This window comes from Bombina bombina, chromosome 3, assembly GCF_027579735.1.
Source record: "Bombina bombina isolate aBomBom1 chromosome 3, aBomBom1.pri, whole genome shotgun sequence".
NCBI classification, from domain to species: Eukaryota; Metazoa; Chordata; class Amphibia; order Anura; family Bombinatoridae; genus Bombina; species Bombina bombina.
Window position 1 is genome coordinate 274,740,220 of NC_069501.1, and position 22,624 is coordinate 274,762,843.

Here is a 22,624-nt window from a genome sequence, read left to right on the forward strand (position 1 = left end):
CGTTGCTGTATGAAGCGACCCTAACAGCAAGAAACAGCGTACATTTCTCACTGACTTACTACTATCTGCTTTTAGCAGGGAAATATTAACCGGAGTGATCTCACTTCATCTACAGCTCAAAGGATCTGAGAAAGCTGCTGTATCATGTGCTATTTTTGGAATCAGGGCTGCTGAACCCCCCTCCTCCTATTCTTTTGATAATTGGGACTGAATAATATCCACAGGAAGCCTGAAATGGTGTGCCCTATCATATATTCTAAAACAGATCAAAGGCCATCCAACACAGCTACATGGTCACATGGAGTTGCTAGACAGATTGGAAAGCGTAGTCCTACAGCACTTGGAGGATCATTTTGAGGGCATCAAACAGAGCCTACATAGCGTTCTGGAACATGTCCAGCAACTCACACAAATAATACCGCCTCCATTTCCGTATAGTTATAATTGTGACCGGTCCATCCCTGCAGAGATATCTGATGGAGAAAGAGTCAAACTGAATTACCATGATCTGAGATCAATAGGGGCTGATCTGCCAAGCACTTTGCACTGGGCCAACTATCTGGACCTTTCCTGCATACTAACTAATGAGAACATGCTACTCCGCAATTTAAATGTCTCTGAGAGCAATCTTACAATTGATCTCCCAATGGACAGGGACAGAAAACCGGAGAAATTTTCTGCAGGACCCTGTACATGTGCTACAGATGATCTGATTTCAGACAGTCACTCCATCAGAGCCATGGAAATCTCTCTGTTGTTTTCACTATATGAAAAATCCAAACTGAGTAGCAGCAAACCAATAAGTGTTTTATTGTTTAACACAACAACAAATGCAGCAACGTTTTGGTATTGCTACCTTAGTCAAGCTCGACTAAGGTAGCAATACCGAAACGTTGCTGCATTTGTTGTTGTGTTAAACAATAAAACACTTATTGGTTTGCTGCTACTCAGTTTGGATTTTTCATTATCTGTTCAGAGTTTTGAGTGGAGCTCTGGAGTGGCGTGCAATGGGTCGCTGTGTGCTGGATTAAGGACTTTTGGTTTTGAGATATGTTTTCACTATATGAGGCATGGAAGATCATAGGATATGGGAACAACATTACATTCTGGCCAGACCTCCAGAGGACTGGGGTGGGTTAGAAAATTGCGGACTCATTAGCAGTGCGCATACCAGAGTTATGCTGGTTTGCCATGATTGATACTGGCCCCTTTGAGGCTTTCACATCCTTCTCTTTTCAAGTAGATCACAATGTTGTAACAATAAGCCTGTGATAACAGTTGAGTATATGCTTAGCTAATTTTTGCTCTCTCTATGATGCTAGTTTCTTACACGTGTTTTACGTTCACAGGTTCTAGATGCATCGCATGTTTGCATGTACGTGTCTCATGTAGCTATGGGGACCTTAGCTACTTCTAGGTGAAAAGTAACATATGCTTTAAGACACGGCTACTGTCTTAGAATCAAAGACTATTTGTACCTACTTTTATGTGTACCTTCACACAATCAATGTCTTCATTAATGAGCGACAGATCTCACTTGAGTACCTAACTACACTAATCATCTCAGTATTGATGTTGCCGGCGGCCGAGGTGACATACTGTACAAAGTAGAAGAAGTGAGGTACATCAGTGTTTCTGTGGGACGCAAATGTCAGGTTAAGATGTAGCCCTCCCATCTAGCAAAACCTCTCCCTGTAGTAATGTATGTTTGTTCACCCTGAGCTCCATACAGATATGCAATGTTTCCTGTTTTATCATATATTTTCACATTTTGTAATGTTCTGCAAGCTAGCATATATATTTAAAGTCAAATTAGGCTAAGTATTTTGTCTTTCATACGCTCTAGTGTTCTCTGGTGACCATATTGCCACATAGCAGTATTAGTTATATTTAATTTACCAGACGAATGGGTACAACTTGGCGTTATACTTTGCAGAGCCCCTAAGCCTATAATAATTCTCCATCTCTTTAATCAACATACTATATCAGACACTAATTACAATTCCTAATATTGCTCACTTTTATGCATAATAATCGCAGGTTATATTTATTTTTATCATATACTCCATCCAGCCATAATGTTGTATTTGTTATCATTACTCACACATTTTGGGAACAGGTTAAGATTTTAAGATGTATGCCATTAGATATCCTCTTTTTCTGGGCTTGTTCTATATTTTGTGTACAACTAACTTCTATGAGCACTCTAGACTATTGTATTGGAATAGAAATGTAACTTTGCATCTATTGTAAATGGATAAATGTTTTATGTTGTATCTTATAAAAACCTCAATAAAAGATTTATAAATAAAAAAATATAATGTTTATATATATATATATATATATATATATATATATATATATATATATATATATTTATATATATATATATATATATATATATATATATATATATATATATTTATATATATATATATATATATATATATATATATATATATATATATATATATATATATATATATATATATATTACAGTATATATAATAATTTTTAATAATTCTATTTTATATTTTATATTTAATATTTCAATAAAGCAATGTAAGTTTAGTCATTCTTCATGTGCGCTGACCCAATATCCCGATCTAGGTCTAGGAATCAGGTTATTGCATATGAAGAATTGCTAACCTCAATGCATATTATTGAAATATTACATATAAAATATTAAAAAATAATAAAAAGTATTATACAAACTGTAAAAAAATATAGATATATTCTATGGATTATTTAGCTTTTTAAAGTATTTATAATAATTCGGAATAATTTTTTATTAATATTTTTTGAATATTTTGTATGTAATATTTCAATAACAAGTATTCTCTTCTAAAGCACCTTTAATCACCTTATCATGATATCCTCTACTACTCAGGCTATGTTACAAAGCTATTTTTTCAGAATTAAATGATGCTTCTTTGGAACTAATATAGTTAGCCCTAAGAAACTGACCATTAGCAATGCCACGGAATACATGCTTAGGGTGTGAGCTTGAGGCATGTAATAATGAATTTCCTTATATTGGTTTACGATATGAATTTGTGTCTATGTGCTTATGTACAAAATCAAACTTGAGATTGATATCCCAAACATGGATTTCTGAGTTATGCCACTCAAAAGTGAATTTAATATCTGGTATGCTTTAAATTAAGTGATTCACAAAAAGACCAGCCTCCTGTTCATTAAATGTACCAATGAATATGAGATCATCAATAAACCTCTTATAAGATTTGATTTTACTACCATAAGGGTTATTATCTCCAAAGAGGAAATTGTACTCCCACCAACCCATAAATAGGTTGGCGTACGATGGGGAAAAGTTTGACCCCATCGTCGTTGTACCCCTCTTTTGGAGATAAGTGCCTTTGAATAGGAAATAGTGGTGTTCTAAAAGGAACTGGGTCACTCTGAGAATATAATCTTTTGTCTCGTCATATAGTTGGACATGAGGTTCAAGAAATATCTGACTGCTACTAATCCCAAAGAGTGTGGAATCGAGATATACAGGGCAGTAACATCTATGTTTAACAAGCTCATATCATCCTCCACTTGCAAAAATTCAAATAAGGTTAGAATATGAGGAGAGTCTTTCAAATAGCTGGGAAGGGACAAAACCAAAGGTTGCAGAATACTGTCTATCCACTCTTACAGATGTTCATAAAGAGAACCAATACCTGCAATGATTGGTTGCCCCCTAATGTTATCCATACCTTTAGGAACCTTCAGCAAGTGGTGGAAGATCGGAGTAACTGGATTAACTATGAAAAGATAATCAAAAGTATTCTTATCTATGATGCCCATAAAAAGTCCATTGTCAATAAGGGACTTCAATTTATTTTGAAAAAATCTGGTTGGATTATTTTTAAGGATAAAGTATGACATTGGATCATTCAATTGTCTGTTCACTTCATCTATATAGAACTGTCTATCCATAACCACAATGCTGACACCCTTGTCTGATTGTTTAATAACAATTGATTGGTTGTTTTGTAAGGATGCAATAGCACCCCTTTCCTTCCTTTTTGGGCAACTTAGAATGGTTGGCAGCAGTGGCAGTGTTTAGGCAGTTCAAATTTTTAGAACCCTTTTGTGAAAGATTTCTAATGACTTCCCTCTAGAATGTATAGGGTAGAAATTAGACTTATTCTTAGATCCTGGAGGCACAACAAAATCATAGGAAGGGTCTGCCTTTTGTTCATATTACAAGCACTGTGTGGTTAACCCACACATATCTGGAAAGAGGGAATTCACCTCTGATCCTCTCTTCAGAGCACTAGACTGATCATCTAAATTGGCTTGTTCATTGCTGAGTGTCTATGTAGAGTAAGATTCCTGACAAATTTGTTGACATACAAAATGGTTTGGAATAGATTACATTTACGTGATGGACAAAATCCCAAACCATAATTCAAAATGTTATGCTCACTTAGGGTATAGGAAGATACATTAATAACCAAATCATTATTTATTTCTTTGGGATTTCCCTCAGAGAATATCTGTTTTTTCCCCCTGCTATCTACTGGGTTCTCTTAACCTACTCCTCTTTTGTTTTTCGGAGCTGACTGAAAAACCTGTGAGGATTGTGTGCCTATTGGGCAATGTCTATCACTGCTAGTACCTTGCAATGAACTACTGTTGTTAGTGCACCCTTCACTCGGATTATTTTTATTTTTCATCTCCGGAATAGCTCCCAACGTAGATTGTGTATTCCTAATATTCATGAGGGGAGGTTGTCTGCTAACAGGAACTATGGTAACCTGTTAATTTGCTATTGTATCACCTGTTATTTTTCCTCTTTCTCCTATGATTGTTTGTGTCCATGGTTCATTGGATTAACCTAATATTCCCATTTATTGTCTGGGCATGACCATAGTGGTCTTCATCTATGAGATTTTTGCCAAATGAACACTTGACCAGTGGAATAATCCTTTTGTTCTCTGAGGAATTATACATGTTTAACCTGAATAATTTCCTTTCTATGTGACTCAATAACATCTTGCAACAGTTTATCAAATTCATCATATTAATTACACATCTGATGTTTGTTTATTTCACATTGTAGCAAAATGATATCCCTTCTAATGGCAACCAATTGTTCTGTTTTATACTTAATGAGCATCAAAATCAGTCTGATGGAACATTCTGATAAAATATCGTTCCATTCCTTAACAAACTCTTGATCATTAATTTCAAAGGTAGCAAACTTTTCACTCTTAGTCCCCGTGGAATCATTTTAAGAATAACATATTTATTCATGATCCACATATCCAGTTTAAGTCTTTGTTCTTTTACACACAATAAGTCCATGCTGTGAAATAGGTCACTTAACTTAGTATTTGCTGTGTCCAAAGTAAAAAAATCCCCTAACTCTAAGCCTGCCAGATTGAAATCATCCACAGCTGGCCTGTGAGTGAAAAGTATTGTTGTTGTTCTGTGGGTGTCTCCATGCTGATAATGTCATATAATATAGTAAAATGTGACAAAGTAAATAAATAAACAAGCCAAGTAATAATGTAGAGTCACGATGTAAGAGGAGATGAAAACCAAAATCAAAAAATTCAATGTCACTCATATGATAGTTATTAACAAATATATCCTGAATAACCTGGGACTTGCGGAACACTTGGGTAATAATGACAGCATTGAACTGACTCACTGACTGATAGCACGGTAAAAAAAGTCTTACATGTTTCGGCAACAGACTGCCGTAATCATAGACCATACATTACAACAGGTGTAGTGCACTTTTAAAAGGTTAACACAATTGCTATTGGTTTAAATTCAACCCCCCCCCCCTTCCTAGTATTGATGGAAAGAACAACTTTTCTAGTATTCTTCACATAGAAAAATAAATACATTTTTATGATGATATATATATATATATATATATATATATATATATATATATATATATATATATATATATATATATATATATATGTGTGATAATGTTAATATAAAGTATAGGGATATATATACAGGTATAGGTATATACATATATATATATATATATATATATATATATGTATGTATGTATTTACAGTCAAAATTACATTGTTCTGTATGTGAAGAACATTGGAATGTAAAATATATATATAACTCCTGTTGGGTTAGCATATGAGCAATAGGTGTTAGTTTTTTTTTTCTTCTATACTCTCCATTGACTTCTATGGAGAATAAGTTAACGCAGTTGCAATATTTGGTTAACGTGTGTAGGGTTTGCTTGTGTGCAAACTTTTTAATTTCAACTTGTAATAAATGTGTAACCCGACACGCCCAGAAAGCTTACTTCTAGCGAAAGTTTAAGCTTGAGCGAAAGTGCTAAATAGCGCACCACTTGTAATCTGGCCCTAAATTGTTTAGATTCCATTGGCAGATGAACTACAGCAATTAGAGACAGATTTAATCCATAAAACAATCTATTTGGCTTCCTGCAACAGAAAAGGAAAACAAAAACAAATGAATGGTGTGCAAGAGTTTTTCTAGGGTACTCTAGGAAACTCCAGTCACCATTTGCCTTATTTTAAAAGGCCAATCTGGGCTTTAGTCTTCAAAAAAAGCTAGCCCCTGTCATAATATTAGTATGAAATGCATTGTGGTGCAATTGCTATCAGGAAAGCCAAGTAAGGAAATGTTTGGAGCAGTGTTAGCCTTGAAAAGTCAGCAGGGTGTATTTAAAGTTCTTAGAATTAGAAACTCTGCAATTTTTAGACCTTGTTTCATTACACATAACAAAATATTTTATATAAAAATCTCAAGGTGTCCCTTTAATCTCTTCAGTATATTACTTAACAGATGTAGGAACTAATTTAGCGACCATAAACTTGTACAATTAACTTTTAGTAACGCATAACTAAAGCAAGTATTGTTCTAAAATGCAATGTTTCTATAGTATTGTTGATGAGTTATTGTTATATTAGTATCTATTGATTAATTTTTATTTTTCACAACTGTGCTTGCACTACTTAATTTTGAAATAGTTTAAGCTAAAAAATCATATAAAGTACCCCTTTAAGTTAAACAATATTGAAGCTCCCATACATATTTTACACATGGTTTTATAGTTGGTATTGAGAATTTCTACTTTGTATGAAGTGGGAACTGTTATCTGCATTTTTACCAATACAATACATCTCACTAATTTAAAACAACATTATGAAACAAAAAATGCTATGATTATTTAAAATGTTTTCAAAAAAGTAATGACTATATTGTACAGTAAAATGCATTTCAGCTATTAATTAATGTTTAAGGCAATCTTATCATCCAAACTAGTAAAATAGATTTCTTAATACCAAACAAAGCATCAAAAACAGGATTAACAATGACTGGGCTTGTTAATGCAGAAAGCTGAAGGAATCCTGTCATTATAAACTAAACAGGACAATTTATGTTCCAGAGCTGTTATTAAACAGAATTTGCCTTTTTGTAATCTAGGGGTTTTGCTCTCTATTCATGTTTCTTTTATTGGTGAATTAACGTATTTTAAAAAATATCAAATGCTATATCTACAAAAAAATACACCTAGACTTTAATGGTAGTTTTCTGTAGAAAAACATTATTTTTTTTGTTTTTTTAAAGATTACAATTGACCCTTAAGTCCCCAAAGTACAAATTATTAAGGTAACATATAAATATATAGCTATATACTTATACTCAGTAACAATTACACAATTATTATTGTTTATTTATATAGCACCACCAAATTACATTGAACTGGCTACATAAATATGGGTAGACAATGCCAATGGTTTAGGTAAAAACTGATAATAACAAACTAAACAAAACAAACTGCTCAGAATGTCACAATCTTCACAAACCTCATAAAGACATTTTTAATTTGTTTCCAATCTTTTTATAATTAAGGCAGAACAACAATTGCAATGCATCACATCAGGCTTATTCCAGCTCATTCTGAGCATTAATAGTTTATGATATGTCATTTTTCCATACACTATATTCAGATATTGCATTAGGGTACAGATGTATGCTTAGACCATAACAAATACAGTAAATCTTTAACTCAACACAAACTTACCTTTATAAACTTATGATCACTTGTTGCTGCTGTGGGGCGAAAGTAGCTGCCTCTTATTCCCCTCTCATTTCCGTCCCCCTTTTGTTTTATTTGTGTACTTGGACAGATTTTTAATGTCTTCCCCTGACACATTTCCAAGGAAAGCTTGGGTCGCCTTGATTCCTTTCTACATGAAAGCTCTTATTATGAACAGTTTTCAATGGGTTTTAGGGAATTGAGAGGGAGGGAGGGGATGTGATTCAGGATTTCTGCGTTCTTGATGCTGTGAGCCACAAAACGTAAATACAACCAAGGCAATGGATCAAGTATTACTAAGTTTGGTACACAAAGTGTTACGGACATAAACTTATGTAACTATTTGGTTGACTTATTATTGTTTTACAAATGCCACCCTCTTCTGAAAATAATATTAAAACAACCCATAAAAAATCAATGTTTCCCAAATCTCCCCTCAAGAATTCTCAACGTAACAGAACTGAAGCATATCTGTAGATTGCAAGCTCTTTGAAATAGGGGCCGCCTTCTCTTGGATTAATTTATTTTGTTCAGTCTGATTAATGTATTTGTGTTGCTTTTTTAATGACTCAGTTTCATTGTGCACCTTTACTCATTTGTACCTAAATGAGTAAAAATGCGTTGTATTTGTAGCTTGCTCTGCTTTCGCTTTTCTGTCCAGTTTATCCCAAACCACCTCAATTTGGGTTAAGTCTGGAGACTGTGCTAGGCACTCCATGATTTGATGCCTACTGTGTTCTTTTCTTCTAAATTAGCTGTGGCATTATCTTGCTTTACAATAAACTCCTGACCAGCTCTACATATACTAGAGGGTATTGCATGGTGCTGCAAAATGATTTAGTAGTTTATATATTTTTTTTCTTCTTTTTTTTTTGAGAATCAAAAATTGTAAAGAGTTTACAGTTATAAATAAGCAAGGCATTTTACAGACAGGAACGTTTTATATATTATCTGGAGAGAGGTGAAGTATATGATGACCACTCTAGATCAGCTGTTATGAGGATCTATGTCCAGTAGAATGTAATAGAAAAACAACCATCTTATATCCAGAGCAAGCCTACATAACAAAGGACTACAAAAAACTGTACTTGGGCTGTAAATATAGGAACTATACACAGAATTCTCAGATTTTCATTTTGTTTGACCTCTATAGCATATAGAGGCCACTCTTGGACCTTAACCAAAGGTAGAAGAATCTTGAAGGTGATTGGGTGGGGGTAAGGGGAATATTTTGAAAAAAAGAAGCATATTATGGTGCAGTTTTAGTGGTAGAAGGTGATACATTTAAGGGAGAACATGGTCAATGAGGCATGAGGACACTAGAAAAACTAAACACAAACTATTTCTCAGCTATTTATGGCCTCAGTATCTGGAGCGAGTTATTAGTTGTTTTACTAATATAAATTTACACTATAGTTTAGCTAATCACCTGGGATAGTCAAATCATATCTGTTGCTTCTATGGTAACGCTTATGTACGAATAATTTGGGAATGTGGGAAGTTCAAAGGATATAGTTTCCTAGGTTTACTGAGTAAACTTGGTGGGGGGGAGGGCGGAGCCAGCATTAAAGTAGTGAAGTAGTGTTTGTCCAGATGATAAGTAGCAACCTCTTATAAATTGACTAGATGGAATTTATTTGGAAAATGAGCTATAGGATAGAAACGAGATGAGGCCTCACCAGGACTGTTCACCCCTGGTGTAATCATATACACCTAGATTACGAGTTTTGCGTTATGGTTTTAATGCTGAAAAAATGTCCACTTCAGCGTAAAAACAGTAACACAGCCATTACGAGTCTTGTCGGTATAGCTATACCGCAAGCATTTTAGCCTGTAACGCAACGTTTTTTTTTGCGTAGGATTTCCATAGCGCCGGTATTACAGGTTGTGCGGTGAGGCTAAAATGCTTGCATTCCAGTCTATACCGACACGATCCGTTCCGCTATCTGAGACCAGTAGTTATGAGTTTTGCGCAACAAAACTGTTACACAAAACTCATAACTAAAATGTTACAAAGTACACTAATACCCATATACTACCTATTAACCCCTATTCTGCCACCCTCCCGCATCGCAAACACTATTTAAAACGTATTAACCCCTAATCTGCCGCTCCCAACATCGCCGCTACTAATAAAAGTTATTAACTCCCATTCCGCCGCTCCCCGACATTTCCACCACTATAATAAAGTTATTAACCCCTATTCCCCTGCACCCCAACATCGCCAACACTATAATAAAGCTATTAACCCCTATTCCGCTGCTCCCCAACATCGCCGACACTAAATAAAGTTATTAACCCCTAAACCTCTGGCCTCCCACATAACCGCCACTAAATAAACCTATTTACCCCTAAACCGACCTAAAACTTCAGAAACTGTAAGTGGATCGTGGGGGGATAGTGTTAGGTTTTTTAAACTTTTTTTGGTTGGTTTTTTTTTTTTAGATTAGGGTTAGGGCAATGTTAAAGAGCTGAATGCCCTTTTAAGGGCAATGCCCATACAAATGCCCTTTTCAGGGCAATGGGTAGCTTAGGTTTTTGTTAGAGTTAGGTTTTTTATTTTGGGGGGTTGGTTGGGTGGTGGGTTTTACTATTGGGGGGTCTTTTGTATTTTTTTGCAGGTAAAAGAGCTGATTTCTTTAGGGCAATGCCCTAAAAAAGGCCATTTTAAGGGCTGTTGGTAGTTTATTGTAGACTACGGTTTTTTTTATTTTGGAGGGGCTTTTTTATTTTTATAGGGCTATTAGATTAGGTGTATTTTTTTTCTTTTTCTTTTATTGAGGTAAAAAGTAACATACAGAGAAAAAATAAAACAGTTCTTACATGTTGCGATTCAGTAAACATTGACTGTGTCAGGTGTAGCCAGATTGATAAAAAGTCCATGTGAACTTACTCTCCGAGACTAATAGATGCATGAAGGCTAAGAGTTCTGGATAGGCTGTAGTGCTAACAATAACTCAGTTCTGGCAGCTAAACCCATCAGTAGGGGTTTGTAGATTAGTCCGGTAAATACTAGGAGGTGTATAATGGAAATGACTCAGAGCCTTGAAACCATAGATAGAACAGTTAAATTACATTGATGATGCAGGCATATGTCAGGTATGCCAGGATCCGCTCCCTTACATCTTCTGGTGCAAGCCCCTAGCATATACAAATATATACATGTAAAAAAACTCAGCCTGACTTGACAAAGTTATCATCACTGCCGAGCGCGAGCAGACAAGGAGTCGGGTGGGGGTGTGGCAGGAGGAAAAGTTAGAAACAGACACGAGGTAGAGGGGGTGTATATGTTGTGGGGAAAGTCAGTACCTTTTAGTTCTAGTGGCCCGACAAAGTGGGTTTGGATGTGTTCCACCTCATAAGCATCATTTCATGTGTGACTATTTTCCCTATCTTGAGATAATAGTATCTCTCTAGTGACAATAACACACACACCTGTTCCATTCACTCCTCCAATGTAGGGATGTTTTGGGTTTTCCATTTTTGTGGGATCAGAGTTTTCGCACTGCTCAGCATTATGTACAGTAGGGATGTTTTTGCATCATCCTTGAAATTTGGTAGGTTAAGCAAAAGTATGATGCATGGATCCTGTGGGATTTGTGAAGAGAGTGTTTTGTTTATATGTGCAAAGACCTGGGACCAGAAGGAGCCCAATCTGGGGCATGTCCACCATATATGTAGTAGGTCAGCAGTCTCCCCGCATCCACGCCAACACCTACAGCTAGCATGTCTGTATATTCTGTGTATCCTTTGTGGTGTGAGATACCATCTGGCTAAGAACTTATAGTTTATCTCTAGAATTTTTGCTGAGACTGAAGACTTTTTATGATGTTTGAATACTTTCCCCCATTCTTTCCTGTCAAGTTCTATATTCCAGTCTTTACACCACTTATGGCAATATGCTGGAAGGTCCTTAGGACCTGCATTCAATATAATTCTATATATGTAAGAAATTGTATGGCGTGGAATAAAGGGAAGTGCGCACAGGGCTGCAAACTCTGTAAGCGGCCTAGTGAAATTGTTTTTTGCTTATGAGAACTAAAATAGTAATTTAGCTGTGTGTAGGAGTACCAGGAGGAGGGGAACCAAGGTTCCTCCTCCCTCAGCTCCTGCCTTGAAATGAGTTTACGATCCTTGGTAACATTTTTCCAGGTGTGTACAGGAATTTTAGGGGGCGTAAGGTGGTGCGTAGTGCATGGGGGGAAGAAAAGGAATCCCGGAGTTATTGTATAGTGGGGATAAAGGGGATGGTTTAGACGTGACATGTGTGCTAGTTGCAACCAATTTGTCCCATTGTGTGAAAAATTCAAGGAGGAGAGGGTAAGCATTGATCACCTTAGGTCTGTCAGAAGCCCAAAGCCAGCACAACCAACCTGAATTTGGGGTTTCAAGTATTTCTCTGTCCAGTTGTATCCATTGTTTATGGTTGGCATTGTGGCACCAATCCATGAGTCTTTGTATTAAAGTGGTTAAAGTTTGGTACACCCAATCCTCCCCTATCTCTAGACATGTATAATGTCTTTCTGGGAATTCTCGGTCTGGTGGGGCCCCATATGAATTGTTCTATATTACCTTGTAATTGTATTATGTAGTGTTTGGGTAAGGGAATTGGAAGTGTTTGCATGAGATATAGAATCCTGGGTAGGATGTTCATTTTGACTACGTTGATTCTGCCAATCCACGAAAGTGGTTTATTTTTCCAGCAAGATACATCTCTCGTTATGTCTGTTAGGAGTGATTTGTAGTTTGAAGTGAATGAGGCCTGGGTATCTGCAGTAAAAAAAAAAAACTAAACATTTTAGTTGAGAAGTCTGAACGCGAAGGGGACATGTTTTTCCCAACTCGGCCGTGATGTGAGGCGGGGTATTGATGTTTAACAGTTCTGACTTGTTTAAATTCAGGTGGAAATTTGAATGTTGGCCATAGTCCCTAAACTTTGCCATCAAAGGGGGTAGTGAATTTTCTAAGGCTGTAATGGTAATAAGAATATCGTCGGCGTACATTGCCAATTTGTATTCTGAATGTGGTGTATGAATACCTTTTATAAGGGGATTTGTTCTAATTTTGTGTGCAAGAATTTCAATCGATAGTGCAAATAATATGGGCGATAGGGGGCATCCTTGGCGGGTGCCATTTCTGATGTGGAAGGGTTCTAATAAGATGGAGTTAACTTTAATTCTGGCCGTGGGTTCAGAGTAAAAGGAGAACATTTTGTTTATAAATGTTTGGCTAATATTAAATTTTGACAGGGCAGCTTTGAGAAAATCCCAGTCCACCCTGTCAAATGCTTTTTCTGCGTCGGTGGAAATAAGGGATAGTGGAATATGATTAGCTTGCGCATAAGCTACTAATTGAGTGACCTTCAAGGTGTTGTCCCTTGCCTCTCTATTGGGAATGAAGCCGACTTGGTCTGTTGAGGCGATTTGGTTAAGGATAGGGTTAAGTAAATCAGCCAGGATTTTGGCGAAGATTTTAACGTCTGTATTCAGGAGGGAGATGGGTCGAAAATTTTGTGGAATGTTAGGGGGTTTTCCCGGTTTTGGAATTACGTTGATGTGGGCTTCTAACATAGATTTTGGAAAGCTAATTCCTTCCTCTAACGCGCCGAATGCTTTGTATAATCTGGGGGCTAGAATCTAGGAGAATTTTTTATAATATTTAGTGCCAAACCCATCTGGGCCTGGACTTTTCCCGTTTGGCAAGCTATTGATGGCTGTTATTATTTCTGCAATTTCTATAGGGGAGTCAAGTTTGAGGGACTGTTCTTCTGTGAGACGGGGGATGTTAACTTTGTCTAGATATTGATGTAGTTTACTTTTTTTTGTTTCTTCAGAGAGTAGTCATGGTTGGGTCCCGGATAAATCATATAATGTTGTATAGTAGCTGTGAAATATATCTGCTATGGCTAGGCTATCTTTTTTCTCTTCCCCTTCTTTGTTTTTAACTATGTGTATGTATGCCTTGAGTTGTTTCCTACGTATAGTTCTGGCCAAAAGTTTGCCTGACCTGTTCCCTTGCTCAAAGTAATTTTGTTGGAGAGTGAATGCCTGTTTCTGGTATTCGTATTGCATGTATTTGTTAAATTCCAATCTAGTTTCTTTGAACTCTGTCAATAGGGTGTCATTTTGAGGGGAGCGCTTATGTGCCTGTTCTAGTATGCAAATTTTATCTAGGAGGTTTTCCAATCTGAGTCACTGGGGGCTATTTATCAAGCCGTCAACCTCAAATACGCTGGAATTCCACAGCGTATTTGTGGCGAGGCTGATTCGCCTTAGTTATCAAAGGCTACAGACCGGCAAAAGTTGAATTTTGTGACGTAAACTTCGATCCGCCGGACTCAGTCTGACACAGATCAATTCTTACGTCACTCCAGATGTTCCGCACACAAGTTTGGCACAATCTGACTACTTTTGCTAGTTATCAAAAAACTAGCAGGTACGCTCGGCACTTTTACGGCCCAGCGTACCTGGTTTTCAAACCGCCACCCTGGAGGCGGCGGATCCCATAGGAATCAATGGGAGTATGACCATAGCGAAAGTACAAGTTCGCTGCTGCCAGATATCCCGTTGATTTCTATGGGAGCTGTCTACACCTAACACCCTAACATGTACCCCGAGTCTAAACACCACTAATCTGTCCCCCCTACACCACCGCAACTAAATAAAATGATTAACCACTAAACCGCCGCTCACGGAGCCCACCGCAAGCTATTCTATACTTATTAACCCCTAAACCGCCGCTCCCGGAGCCCACCGCCACCTACATGATACCTAGTAACCCCTTATCCTGCCCCCCCTATACCGCCGCCCTCTATAATAAAGTTATTAACCCCTATCCTGCCGATCCCGCACCTCGCCACAAATAAATAGTTTAACCCCTAAACCGCCGCTCCTTGACCCTGCCGCAACCTATATTAAATTTATTAACCCCTAATCTGCCCCCCCTACACCGTCGCCACCTATAATACATTTATTAACCCCTATCCTGCCCCCCACTACACCGCCGCCACTGTAATAAAATTATTAACCCCTAAACCTAAGTCTAACACTAACCCTAACACCCCCCTAACTTAAATATTAATTAAATAAATCTAAATCATATTTCTATTATGAACTAAATTAATCCTAATTAAAACTAAATACTTACCTTTAAAATAAACCCTAATATAGCTACAATATAAATAATAATTATATTGTAGCTATCTTAGGATTTATTTTTATTTTACAGGTACCTTTCAATTTATTTTAACTAGGTACAATAGCTATTAAATAGTTATTAACTATTTAATAGCTTACCTAGCTAAAATAAAGAGAAATGTACCTGTAAACTAAAAACTGACCTAAGTTACAATTACACCTAACACTACACTATACTTTAATAAATTATTGCTATTTAAAACTAAATACTTACCTGTAAAATAAACCCTAAGATAGCTACAATATAATTAATAATTACATTGTAGCTATCTTAGGATTTATATTTATTTTACAGGTAACTTTGTATTTATTTTAGCTAGTTATAATAGTTATTAAATAGTTATTAACTATTTAATAACTACCTAGCTAAAAGAAATACAAAATTACCTGTAAAATAAATCCTAACCTAAGTTACAATTAAACCTAACACTACACTATCATTAAATAAATTAAATAAATTAACTACAAATAACTACAATTAAAATTTAAATTAAATTACATAAACTAACTAAAGTACAAAAAATAAAAAAAGCTAAGTTACAAAAAATAAAAAAAATAAGTTACAAACATTTAAAAAAATATTACAACAATTTTAAGCTACTTACACCTAATCTAAGCGCCCTAATAAAATAACAAACCCCCCAAAATAAAAAAAAATGCCCTACCCTATTCTAAATAAAAAAAGTTCAAAGCTCTTTTACCTTACCAGCCCTTAAAAGGGCCTTTTGTGGGGGCAAGCCCCAAAGAATTCAGCTCTTTTGCCTGTAAAAGAAAAATACAACCCCCCCAACATTAAAACCCACCACCCACATACCCCTAATCTAACCCAAACCCCCCTTAAAATAACCTAACACTAATCCCCTGAAGATCATCCTACCTTTAGTCGTCTTCACTCAGCCGAGCCACCGATGGAACTGAAGAGGAGACCCGGACCGGCAGAAGTGATCATCCAAGGGGCGCTGAAGAAATCTTCCATCCGATGAAGTGATCTTCCAAGAGGCGCTGAAGAAGTCTTCTATACAGGCGAGGTCATCTTCGAAGCCGGGTCTTGAATCTTCATCCCGCCGACGCGGAACATCCTTCTTTCCCGACGGACTACCGACGAATGAAGGCTCCTTTAAGGGACGTCATCCAAGATGGCGTCCCTTCAATTCTGATTGGCTGATAGAATTCTATCAGCCAATCGGAATTAAGGTAGGAAAAATCTGATTGGCTGATTGAATCAGCCAATCAGATTCAAGTTCAATCCGATTGGCTGATCCAGTCAGCCAATCAGATTGAGCTCGCATTCTATTGGCTGATCAGAACAGCCAATAGAATGCGAGCACAATATGATTGGCTGACTGGATCAGCCAATCGGATTGAACTTGAATCTGATTGGCTGATTCAATCAGCCAATCAGATTTTTCCTACCTTAATTCCGATTGGCTGATAGAATCCTATCAGCCAATCGGAATTGAAGGGACGCCATCTTGGATGACGTCCCTTAAAGGAGCCTTCATTCATCGGTAGTCCGTCGGGAAAGAAGGATGTTCCGCGTCGGCGGGATGAAGATTCAAGACCCGGCTTCGAAGATGACCTCGCCTGGATAGAAGACTTCTTCAGCGCCTCTTGGAAGATGACATCGCCCGGATGGAAGATTTCTTCAGCGCCGTTTGGAGGATCACTTAATCGGATGGAAGATTTCTTCAGCGCCCCTTGGATGATCACTTCTGCCGGTCCGGGGTCTCCTCTTTCAGTTCCATCGGTGGCTCGCTGAATGAAGACGACTAAAAGGTAGGGATGATCTTCAGGGGATTAGTTTTAGGTTATTTTAAGGGGTCTTTGTGTTAGATTAGGGGTATGTGGGTGGTGGGTTTTAATGTTGGGTGGGGGGGTTTATTTTTCTTTTACAGGCAAATGAGCTGAATTCTTTGGGGAATGCCCCCACAAAAGGCCCTTTAAGGGGCTGGTAAGGTAAAAGATGCTATGAACTTTTTTAATGTAGAATAGGGTAGGGCATGTCTTTTATTTTATTTGGGGGGGGTTGTTTATTTTATTAGGGGGCTTAGATTAGGTGTAAGTAGCTTAAAATTGTTGTAATATTTTATAAATGTTTGTAACTTATTTTTTTATTTTTTGGTAACTTAGCTTTTTTTATTTTTTGGTACTTTAGTTAGTTTATGTAATTGTATTTAATTTGTAGTTTATTGTAGTTAATTTATTTAATTTATTTAATGATAGTGTAGTGTTAGGTTTTAAATTGTAACTTAGGTTAGGATTTATTTTACAGGTAATTTTGTATTTCCTTTTAGCTAGGTAGTTATTAAAAGTTAATAACTATTTATTAACTAATCTAACTAGCTAAAATAAATACAAAGAGTTACCTGTAAAATAAATATAAATCCTAAGATAGCTACAATGTAATTATTAATTATATTGTAGCTATCTTAGGTTTATTTTACAGGTAAGGTATTTAGTTTTAAATAGGAATAAGTTGTTAAAGTATAGGTGTAGTGTTAGGTGTAATTCTAACTTAGGTTAGTTTTTAGTGTTACAGGGTACATATTCTCTTTATATTTAGCTAGTAGCGTAAGCTATTAAATAGTTAATAACTATTTAATAGCTATTGTACCTAGTTTAAAATAAATTGAAAGGTGCCTGTAAAATAAAAATAAAATCCTAAGATAGCTACAATGTAATTATTATTTAATTGTAGCTATATTAGGGGTTTATTTATAGGTAAGTATTTAGTTTTAAAGTAGCGATTAATTTAGTTAATAATAGAAATATGATTTAGATTTATTTAATTAATATTTAAGTTAGGGGGGTGTTAGGGGTTTGTGTTAGACTTAGGGGTTAATAAATTTATTACAGTGGCGGCGGTGTAGTGGGGGGGGCAGGAATAGGGGTTAATAAATTTATTATAGGTGGCGACGGTGTAAGGGGCGGCAGGATAGGGGTTACTAGGTATAATGTAGGTTGCGGCGGGTTCAGGAGCTGCGGTTTAGGGGTTAAACTATTTATTCATTTGCGGCGAGGGTGCGGGTTCAGCAGGATAGGGGTTAATAACTTTATTATAGAGGGCTACGGTATAGGGGGGGGCAGGATAGGGGTTCTAGGTATAATGTAGGTGGCAGCAGTGTCCGGGAGCGGCGGGTTTAGGGGTTTAATACATTATAAGACTTGCGGCAGGGTCTAGGAGCGGCGGTTTAGGGGTTAGTAACTGTATTTAGTTGCGGGGGGCTCCGGGAGCCGCCGGTATAGGGGGGTAGAACAGTTATAGTTTAGTGTGAGTGCTTAGGTGGCCGGCTAGCAAGAAAGCTGTCAAACAGCCGAAGAGCAGCGAGATCGGATGAGTGATAACTCTCACAGTGCGGCTGCTCATTGCCCCGCGACTTTTGACAGCTTTACTTGATAACTTAGGCAAATTTTTTCAGGTCCGCCGGCGGCGATGTGAGGCGAGCTTAGGGCGTGCGTATTGGGCCGGCGAAGGCAGGAAAGTTGACCACGTTGATAACTACCCCCCTATGTTGTTTTAGTTAAAAGATGGCTTTATGAATTCCACCTCTCATAACGCATTTATGTGCTTCGCAGATACTGAAGTATGGGGGTATTGGTGTCATCGGTTATGTAAGAAATATTCTGTTAACCCTTTTTCTATTTCCTGACTAACAATCGGGTGATCAAGGAGGGGTTTCGTCTAAGCTTCCACTGTGAAAGGAGTCAATGGTTTTTCAGGGCCAATTGAGGTGTGCATGATACCGGGCATGATCTGACCATGTGATGGAGTGTATGCGAACGTTTTTGACCAAACATAATGTGAGTGCATTTGTTAGTATATAATCAATGCGCGGATAGGTGTTGTGAGGATGCGAGTAGAAAGTATAGTCTGATGTCGTAGGGTGAAAGGTACACCAGGTGTCATGTAGCGTAAGGGAGTGCAGTCTGATTGTTGTATGGTATTTAAAAGGGACACTTAAACCCAAATTTTTTCTTCATGATTCAGATAGAGCGTGCAATTTTAAGCAACTTTCTAATTTACTCCTATTATATAAATTTTTCTGTTGTTCTCCTCGCTATCTTTATTGAAAAAGAAGGCATCTAAGCTAAGGAGCCAGCAAATGTTTAGTTCAGGACCATGGACAGCACTTTTTTATTGGTGCTGTCCAATCAGCAAGGACAACCCAGGTTGTTCACCAAAAATGGGCCGGCACCTAAACTTTTATTCTTGCTTTTCAAATAAACATACCAAGAGAACGAAGAAAAAATGATAATAGGAGTAAATTAGAAAGTCACTTAAAATTTCCTGCTCTATCTGAATCACGATAGAAAAAAATTGGGTTAAGTGTCCCTTTAATGTCTCGTTGTGGAATGTGTGAGCGACCGGACTGTGTGTCTGTCATGGGATCTAGTGGTACATTAAAATCCCCCCCTACAATAAGCATCACTTTTTTATGGTCAATGATGCTATTAGACAGTTGTCTCATAAAGGTTTTCTGAGCTCGATTCGGAAAGTAGGCATTGACTATGGTGAGGGGTCTATTGTACAGTAACCCTTACAGGATCAATAACCTGCCTTCCGTGTCTTGTTCTAGGTGGACTTTTTGGAAAGGTATATCTTTTCTAAAGAGAATGCCTACTCCATTTCTTTTAGTAGGGCCTGACGCAAAGAAGGCTGTGGAATATTTGTGGTGTAGCCAGCGCGGTTCTTTACCTTTTTGAAATGGGTTTCTTGGAGTAGTATTATTGCACTGTTTTAGTTTTATGTTAATCTGTAAGTTACAATCGTTTTCTTTTTTGCGGGGTTGTTAAAAACCCTTGAGACGTTAAATAGTGGTAAAGGTGACAAGTTGGGCTTTACTTGTAGTAGGCATTTTGTAAGTCGGTTTTTGTAGGGGCAAGAATAAACCAACGATATATTAAGGACAAGGTACAAATTAAATTTGAGGGTCATGTCTGACGCTTCAATAAGAGAAGAGGAGGGAGGGTTGTGGGGGCAGGTACAAGGGTAAAATGTTGTGGGGGGCCTGCTCAATCAGCAGAGGACTACCAGAACACTGTGGCTACTGAGTAGTGATAAGTTTCAGCGTGGGCTAGACAGGATATGTTACAATTTTAACTGAAGTTATACAAATAGATATGCAACAGGCTAGCAAGGAGTATAAGCAACAATATAACAATATCATAATAACAATAAACTGTTTATAATAGATTGCAGCGGAATGAGACTTTGTATTGCCTGTTTGTTTAATTGGGTAAGAATATTATGGTCCTTTGGTATGACTTGTTATCGTGTTACAAGTATGTCCATATCGCTAATAGTAGGGTGGAGGGGGTCTTGGGTGCAGTTTAGGGTATTAAGGCAGACGGGGGGGGGGAGTCAGTCAGTAGAGTGTCAGCACATGTCATAAGGTTTCCTATAAGTGCAGTGTCTAGTATTACAGGACCGGGCTGTATTAGTCTTGGTTGGGGTGTCCTGTAGAAAGGTTTAGATTACGGTCTAATTTTCCTGAGGTGCCCGGGAGTTTTGTTTCTACGTTATACATTACTGGTTTATTGTCGTTTGACAAGCTGGTGTGGGTCTAGGAGTGATGGGGGTGGTGTTGCGTGGGCGGTCGCTGAATGGTCCTGGACAGTGTTGGAATATACCTGTGTTTATGACAAAATGTATAGAGCATATCGGCAAATAAAAACACATTTAGACAAAAGTCTAGTTAGCAGAACCGCAGATAAATCATAGTAGTGAGACACATTAACAAACAAAAGATTGAGTAAACCAAAACAAGAGTAACTAATTAAATAACATTCTACTCATCTGAGCCTTGTTGCTTCTTGTGAGATCTATCGGGGAAATCCCCTATAGTGGCTGCAGATAAAGTCAGTTTTAACAGAGACCCAATATGTCCATATTGGAAAGTGAACAACTCAAACTCCACTAGTCACTCTGTGTCAATCTTCCTCTTCTTGTTCTTGGCTATTGGGGGTCCGATGACCAACTCTTGTTGCCGGATCCGACTCGGGTGGTTTAACTCCTTCTGGGTTGAGGTTGGAAGGTTGACGTATCCTGGTGGGTAGGAGGTGCTCGAGTCTGTAATGGAGGTTCTGTGTTGAGCTCCCTGTTTTGGAGTGATACCCAGTGCTTTAAAAAAAATTCTGGGAGGTCATGTTCCATTCTGTAGACAACTGTTTGTCCATTGTGGTTAGCAATTATACTAAGAGGGAAGCCCCAGCGGTATGGAATTTTATGAGCTCTGAGGGTTTCGGTGACATGTCTCAGTTCTCTTCGCTTTTGTAGCATTGCATCGGATAGATCAGAGCAGACCTGGAGAGGTATCCCTGCATGTGTTAGTGGGCTTTTTGGTTCTGGCACCTCTGGCGATTTCTTCCTTGTCTACATAGCTTAGGAAGCATATTATCACGTCCCTGGGGGGTGCTTTAGGGGATGGTTTAGGTTGCAGTGACCTGTGGGCTCTTTCTATTGGGACATCTGGGGAGGTAGGGGAGGCTTTTAATTACTCTGAAGATGGTCGTGAAGATAGCCAATTAGTGCAGTGGGGGCGACAGGATTCAGGAATACCTCTAATACGTAGGTTATTCCGCCTGTTTGCGATTATCAAGGTCCTCAATTTTTTCCATGAGGAAGCCGATAGCCTCATTTTGCTGTGTTATGCTCTGGGAGTTACTATTAACTTCGGAATGCAGGGTACTTTGTGATTGCTCAATGGTGTCAACTCTTGTATTAAGCTGGGATAGGTCTTTCTTAAGTTCACCAAAAAGCCCCCTCACTTCAGATAAAACTTCTTTGATATCCTCCTTAGAGGAGAGTAATTTCAGGTCTTCACTAGTGATAAATTAGGTTCCTGACTGCTCCATATCAGGCTGCATATGTCTTGTTTGCTTGGGTCTGGAGGCTGTGAGCTCTGAATAAGTGATTGATCTGTGGTTGCTGTGTGGGGCTTACAGAATACTGGCTTATGAGTAGCGAGGAAGCCAGCTTATATGCTTTGGGGGGCACGTTTTGCAGGGCATACCCCTAGGAGTGGCACCCTGAGAAGTGCCTTTTGTTATGTACAGTTTGTGTCTTTGGGCCCTCAATACAGCGTGTTAACTGTTGGTGTTGATATGTTGTTTCACCTGTATCCCCCAAGCTATGAGCTATCATTAGTCTGGCCCCGGGTCTAGAGAAAGGTGCGGTGGATGTACCGCTGTGTAGTCACGTCTATTAATAGGGCCTTGTATGCTCTTTATCGCCACCCATGTGGCTGTTTAATGTAGGTTTAAGGCGTACTGCTCGTGTTGCGTATTTTCAACCGCCTTTCTACTAACTTCTTGTAGCCCCACTCTCACCTTGTGCGCCACAGGATCTGCTGATGTCCGG